Here is a 7,526-nt window from a genome sequence, read left to right as displayed (position 1 = left end):
TGACTCAAGCCCAAAGCCTCAGTGCCGGGATGTGGGCACTTTTAAAGTAAGCCTCCACTCGTCACTTGTTTGTTTTAAATTTTTAATAAATGGTAATATGCTATGGCGGTATCTCTCTGCTTTATTTTTCCATGATGTCCTATTAAGCTGACCCACAGGAACCTCAGACTATCCACAATCTGTCCAGGGTGACAGCAAAGCTTTATTTGATCTTTTTTTAGTTAAAAAGGTCAACTACATGCGGTAAGGGGCCATCCTTTATGCACGTTTGGGTGATAGGATTGGTGAAGGTGTAATTCCTGCTTCTCTGCAACTTACCACACATGTAGTAATGATTAAGGAATTTATGGACATTTACATTCCAAGACTATGGACTTTTCTGTGTGATCTCTCACTGGTTTACATTTTGTGACCCATTCACATTGATATAATATTTTTTGAATATATTTTTTTGTTTATTTACTTAACCTTTTTTTTTTGGCACTCAGTGCACACGTACTCTATTTATTCGCTGTATAGTACACATATGACCAGTTTTTCTGTGATTCACATATAGGTCTTATGTACCAATTTTTCTTGTTTGTACATATTGCACATGCACTTTATTTATTTGCTGTTTGGCACACATATGGCAAGTTTTGTGATCCCCACTAGGATCTTTATATATTGATATTTCACGGTTATATTAATCTTGCATTGTCAACACTGTTAAAAACATAAAAAAATACCGTTAAAAAAGGCTCAGTATTCACATTGTCAGAATATGTGGCCTCAGATTTTTCTGCTACTATACAAACATAGTGAAGCTAAAATGCTGGCCAGCTCTGCCCCATTGTTGATCCAAAAACTGAGTTTACATGCAGACTCTTTGGTTAAATTTCTCTAAATACGTGGGATCTCTAACCATCCACAATTATTAATAATTTTACCATTCATCAAGGCACTATTTCATGTGTAGATAACATGCCCCTCAGCATTGCTGACATATAAATACACTTCCTAATTACCTCTGACCTACCAACACAGAACAATACTTGCTTGATCACAATACACCTGCCAAAAAGTAAAAATAGGTAGAGCATTATTCACATCTAGATTTAGTGATGTGCCAAAGCATTTGGAGAACAAAAGAACATTTTGGTCCACAAGAAACATAAGTAGCTTTAAAAGGGTGCAAACAACAGACAAAACCCCAATCCCATGGCTCTCAAGTTTCTAGGCCTCTGCTGATCCCATGTTGTAATTTCTTACCTTATAGTCTCTCTAGCTCCTTGTTAAGCACGCTGTAATAATCTCTGCGTAAACTACGTAATCGCGTAGTTTCCCTTTTATACACTCCGCGTGTGCCTGACACGCCGCCATCGTCACCTTTGCCATGCCCCCTAATCAATGTTAAATACAAAAATCTGGCATTAACTATGTAGCTTCGGTAAACTCCTCGAATAATCTCCGCGTAACCATGCCCTCGAGTCAATGTCAAACTTTAGAATATGGCGTTAACTATGTAGCTTATGTAAAACGAGCGAATAATCTCCGCGTAACCTAGGTAATCACGTCGTATTCATTCTCTACACTCCGCGTATGCCTGAAACGCCGCCCTCGTCCCCGCCCATGACGGAACATTTCCTCTTTTCCACGCCCCTAATCTCTGTGGGAAGGAAAGATGGCGATGTCACACGAGCGTGCACGAAGCTCTCAGGCCGCAAGTGAAGGGACAGAGGCAGGAACGTCCCGATCCAGGCCCAAACGGTATAAGGCCACTAATATGGCTTTGGCCGAAATGGTGGAGCTGGTAGACATAATGCGGAGGAAGGACTATGATGGGCAATATGGGCCATACAAGACCCCAAACCGCAGAAAGGGGAAAATTATGGACAAGGTGGCAAGGAGAATGAAGAGGATGTTTGGTGTCACCAAGTCCAAAGAAGAGCTACGGAAGCGTTGGTCCGACTTGAAACTGCGGGAGCCACATCAGTTCAAGAAGATAAAAAAAATAATCAAGAAAAGTAAGTTCTTTATTTTTTTTTGGGGGGGGGGACCATTTTTTTTATTTAATGCTTGGTCAGGTACATTTCTACATCTGTCTCCTTGGCCTGGTTGTACTTCTGAACACATGTTAAAATTGAAGGTGTTTTTCCATAAAATTTTGCTTTGGCAACGACTGTTAATAGGAAACATCGTTCACATCAGATTGTTTCTCCCAAATACGAGGTTGGCCCAGGAACAACACACCTGGACATGGCTCTATGGCAAAAAAAACATTGTTTGTAAACATTGAGTACAAATATATTTTTGAAAAATTAGAATCATAGAATGTGAAATGCAAACAGTGATACTAAGCAGCTGTTTTCATATCTGTAATCCAGAGCACCTGTGTCTCCCCCAAAATATTACACTAATTTGTAGGGTCTCCGAGAAATAAATTTGAGGGGGGGACATCCATGTGTGTCACTTTGCTAAAAAGGGACAGAATCAGAGCTTGGCCTAGAAGTCATCCAAAAATGTAGGTTTGGGGTGATAAGACCAAAAAAATTACTAAATTAAAGCCTCTAACTTCTTATTTATTTATTTTTATTTATTTATTTATTAAAATTCTTAAAAGTACAAAAAAAGTACAAAACGCAGTCAGTTACCCGTAGGCCTCGATGCGCCGAGAACAACAATACAGCAACAACCAAAAAAACACACACAGGCAGCGGAACAGATCAAATTTAAAATAGTAGCAGATCAAAGAACTATAAAAACCTATGTAATTCCATAGGCTAGACTGAAAAGCTCAGTTTTTAAAAGCTTCCTGAACTTAAAAAGATCATTCTCAAGCCTTAATTTTAGAGGCAGGGAGTTCCAAAACTGTGCTCCCTGGACCGCACTCGTCCTCCCTCCGCATTTTTTCTTACGAAATTTAGGAATCACCAAAGTTTCCAAATTAGCCGACCTTAAGGTACGGTTGGGCACATACTTGGTGAATTTTTCCTGCAGGTACACTGGCCCCTTGCCATGGGTAGCCCTGTGCACCATGCATCCAGTCTTAAACAGAACCCGTTCCTTCACGGGTAGCCAATGGGCTCTCAGCGATGGCGTGATGTGGTCACGACAACCAACACCCGTGAGTAGCCTCGCAGCGGCATTCTGAATAAGCTGTAATTTGTGCATGATGTTATTAGGTAAACCCAGGTACAAAGCATTACAATAATCTAATCGACTTCCAATAATGGCATTGACCATGGAGATCTTATGCGATTCTTCAATGAAGCAAAAAGTCGACCTCAGGAGTTTCAAGTGGAAGTGACAAGAACTCACCACCTGGTTTACCTGTGGTCGTAGCGTCAATCTCTCGTCCAAGATGATTCCCAAATCCCTGACCTGGGTGACTGGCACTGGGACCGATGAAAACGAGTTCGGCCAGGTAGGGAAACCGCCCGACCATGGCTGATTGCATAAAACCATGCACTCAGTCTTGGAGCCATTGAGCATAAGATAATTGGCCCCCATCCAGGCTTGAATTTCCTCCAGGCAGGTGGCCAGAGTTATCTGTGCCCCCCCATCCCTGGGCAGAGGAATGTAGAACTGGGTGTCGTCAGCGTAGACATGAAAAGATAGGTTGTGGCGGCGGATGATATAAGCAATGTGTGCGATTTCTGCTCTACAATATCTGTGTGCTGATGAGTATACCTTTTTGTTTTTGTGTTATTTAGGGGAAAGAAGACGCCAGCAATTGGAGGAGGCAGAGAGGGCCAGACACGCCCGAAATCTACCATCTCGCCATGTGGAGGAGGAGGAGGATGTGAAGGAGGAGGAGGATGTGGAAGGAGAGGAGGAAGGAAGAGAGGAGGATGTGGAACGAGAGGAGGAAGGAAGAGAGGAGGATGTGGAAGGAGAGGAGGAAGGAAGAGAGGAGGAAGGAGTCATTTTGGGTTTAGTAGTTCTGGAAGATGAAGGGGAATTTGATGAAGATGATTTTTGCGATTTTGAAGAAGGAGGATTGATGGATGAAGAAGAAGCAGTTATGGAAGATGAAGGAGGAGTCGTGGAAGATGAGGGGGAAGTGGTTGAAGAAGGAGGAGTTATTGAAGATGGAGAAGTGGTGGAGGTGGAAATTCGCACACCATCAGGTCAGTGTCACCCCAGCTTTATAGGGCAAAACAGATGTAGATAGGGTTGCCACCTCATCCCTTTAATCCCGAACACATATGGATTACACAGGTTCTGTGGCTAATGTAATGCAGATATGGCATCAGGTGAGTTTAATTACCACCTTAATCAGCCACAGAACCTGTGTAATTAATATGTGTTCTGGTTTAAAGGGATGAGGTGGCAACCCTAGATGTAGATAGGCCGGTAAAATTGTTTTATTTTTGTTTTGCTTTATTTTGTAGGGGATGAAGATGGTGTTCCGCATTTTTCTCGCGCAAGTGCTGGAATAATTATCCAGCAAGTTATGGAGTGCAGCACTGAGATGGACAATATGCGGCAAAGGATGCTTCTCATGGAACAGAATGTCAAAAATGTCATTTTGGAGTGCTGCACAGAGCTGGACAATATGCGGCAAAGAATGATGGTTATGGAACAGAATTATAAAAATATCATTGACATGATGGGCCGTGTCAAAGACTGAAAACCCCCCCCCCATGCCCATCCCCCAACCTGTTTACATTTTTGACTCAGCAATACGCCAAAATTTAAAGATGCACACACAGTGTGGCAACATGTGCTATCTGCCATCACAGAATATCGATTATCTGTGCTTTGTGGGTACAACCCCCTCCTCGATTCTCAAGTAGTTTTTCGAGGAAGGGTTTGCTCCCACAAAACACAGACATTGATCACCCATGATGGCAGATAGCACATGTCGCCATTTGTCTGTGTTTCTATGTTGAAGAACTGACATTTGGCGAATTACACTGAAGGTGTGCATCTTCAAATTTTGGCGCGTTCCGGTGTGAAATCACACCATGACTGTTGTTGTGAATGTAAAAGTGACACATTTGTATTTTAAATTTTGTTTACATTTTATCCTTTTTCCCAAAAAAATTGTGTTAAAATCAATAAGCCGGAAAAAAAAGATGACAAAATTTTTTTTTTTTTAAAAAAAATAATTTTAACCACTTGACCACTGGGCACGAAAACCCCCTTAATCACCAGACCAATTTTCAGCTTTCGGTGCTCTCACAATTTGAATGACAATTACTCAGTCATACAACATTGTACCCATCTGAAATTTTTGTCCTTTTTTTCCACAAATAGAGCTTTCTTTTGGTGGTATTTGATCACCTCTGCGGTTTTTATTTTTTGCGCTATAAAAGAAAAAAGACTGAAAATTCTGTAAAAAAAAAAAAAAAAAATCTAGTTTCTGTCATATTAGCAGGTTATTTCTCACACACAGCATATGCATACCACAAATTACACCCCAAAACACATTCTGCTATTCCTCCCGAGTATGGCGATACCACATGTGTGAGACTTTTACACAGCGTGGCCACATACGGAGGCCCAACATGCAGGGAGCACCATCAGGCGTTCTGGAGCACCCAGGCCAATTTTGACATTTCTCTCCTACATGTAAAAATCATCATTTATTTGCTAAAAAATTACATAGAAACCCAAAACATTATATATGCTTTTTTTTCAAAGACCCTAGAGAATACAATGGCGGTTGTTGCAACTTTTTATCTTGCACGGTATTTTCGCAGCAATTTTTTGAACGCGTGTTTTTAAAAAAAAAACAGTTTTGTGCTTAAAAAAAAACAAAACAGTAAAGTTAGCCCAATGTTTTTGCATAATATGAAAGATGAAGTTACGCCGAGTAAATAGATACCCAACATGTCACCCTTCAAAATTGCACACGCTCGTGAAATTGCGCCAAACGTTGCTACTTAAAAATCCCCATAGGCGACGTATTACAAGGTATTGGAGTATTGAGGGTATTGCGGAGTATTGGGGGGGTATTGCAGAGTATGGGGGGGGTATTGCAGAGTATGGAGGGGGGTATTGCAGAGTATGGAGGGGGGTATTGCAGAGTATGGGGGGGGTATTGCAGAGTATGGGGGGGGTATTGCAGAGTATGGGGGGGTATTGCAGAGTATGGGGGGGTATTGCAGAGTATGGGGGGGGGGGGTATTGCAGAGTATGGGGGGGTATTGCAGAGTATGGGGGGGTATTGCAGAGTATGGGGGGGGTATTGCAGAGTATGGGGGGGGTATTGCAGAGTATGGGGGGGGTATTGCAGAGTATGGGGGGGGGGTATTGCAGAGTATGGGGGGGTATTGCAGAGTATGGGGGGGTGGGTATTGCAGAGTATGGGGGGGTGGGTATTGCAGAGTATGGGGTGGGGTATTGCAGAGTATGGGGTGGGGTATTGCAGAGTATTGCACTCATCATTATTTTTATTTTGCAGAGTATTGCGCAGGGATGGCTGGATCTGTGACTGCAATTGTCACAGATCCAGCCCACAGTGCGGCAGCTGCTGCTGCCGCCCGATCCCCCCCCCCTCCCTCTCCTCTCACACTGTACCGAACGGTACAGAGAGGAGAGGGAGGAACCGGTTTGACGCCGGTTTGTTTACAAGTGATCACGTGGTAAGGAGCCGCTTCCATTGGCTCCTTACCGCGATCCGTGTTGCTGCGGGTCCCGTGGACCCGCCGAGCGCCGGTGATCGCGTGTGCGCGCCCGCTCGGGCGCGCAATTGTGACTCTCTGGGAGGACGTATATTGACGCCCTCCTAGAGTTAGGGAACCGCCTTGTAGCCGTATTTCGGCTATAGGGCGGTTACCAAGTAGTTAAAACAACAAAAAAATATTTGCTAACAAATAAATCTAAAAAATGTTAGATATATTTTAAATCAAAAAAATATAAAAAAAGTTATTGAAAAAATAACATTAAAAAAATAAACAAAAATATTTTGCAAAAAAAAAAAATATTACAAAAAAACTAAAAAAAATTTAATATTTGTTAACAAATATATCAAAACAATTTTATATATATTTGTAAACCAAAAAATATAAAAAAGTTATTGAAAAAATAACATTAAAAAAATATATATATTTTGTGAAAAAAAAATATTACAAAAAAAAAAAAGAAAAAGATAAATATTTGGTAACAAATCTATCTAAAAAATTTGATATATATTTTAACAAAAAAATATATAAAAAAAGTTATTGAAAAAATAACATTAAACAAATAAACAAAACTATTTTGTGAAACAAAAATATTACAAAAAAAATAAAAAAATAAAAATGTTGTCAAGTCTACATTTTGAAAATAGCAATTTTTTGGGAAAAATGGTACAATTTTACTACATTGTTTGTGAACCAAAAATACATTTGAAGACATTGTTTTGACAAAAAAACAAAAAAAAATAGTTTTCGAAAAAACATACACAAAACCAAAAAAAAATAGCCTCTAAAAAAAAAATATTGCCATGTTTAGATAAAAAAAAAAAAAAAATTACAGGATAATGAACAAGCTGAAAATAAAAAAAGCTTTGCCAAAATCCAAAAAATTAGTGGCTTTATTCTTTATATGCTGAA

Source organism: Rana temporaria, chromosome 4 (genome assembly GCF_905171775.1).
Source record: "Rana temporaria chromosome 4, aRanTem1.1, whole genome shotgun sequence".
Lineage (NCBI taxonomy): Eukaryota > Metazoa > Chordata > Amphibia > Anura > Ranidae > Rana > Rana temporaria.
This window is presented reverse-complemented; position numbering follows the sequence as displayed.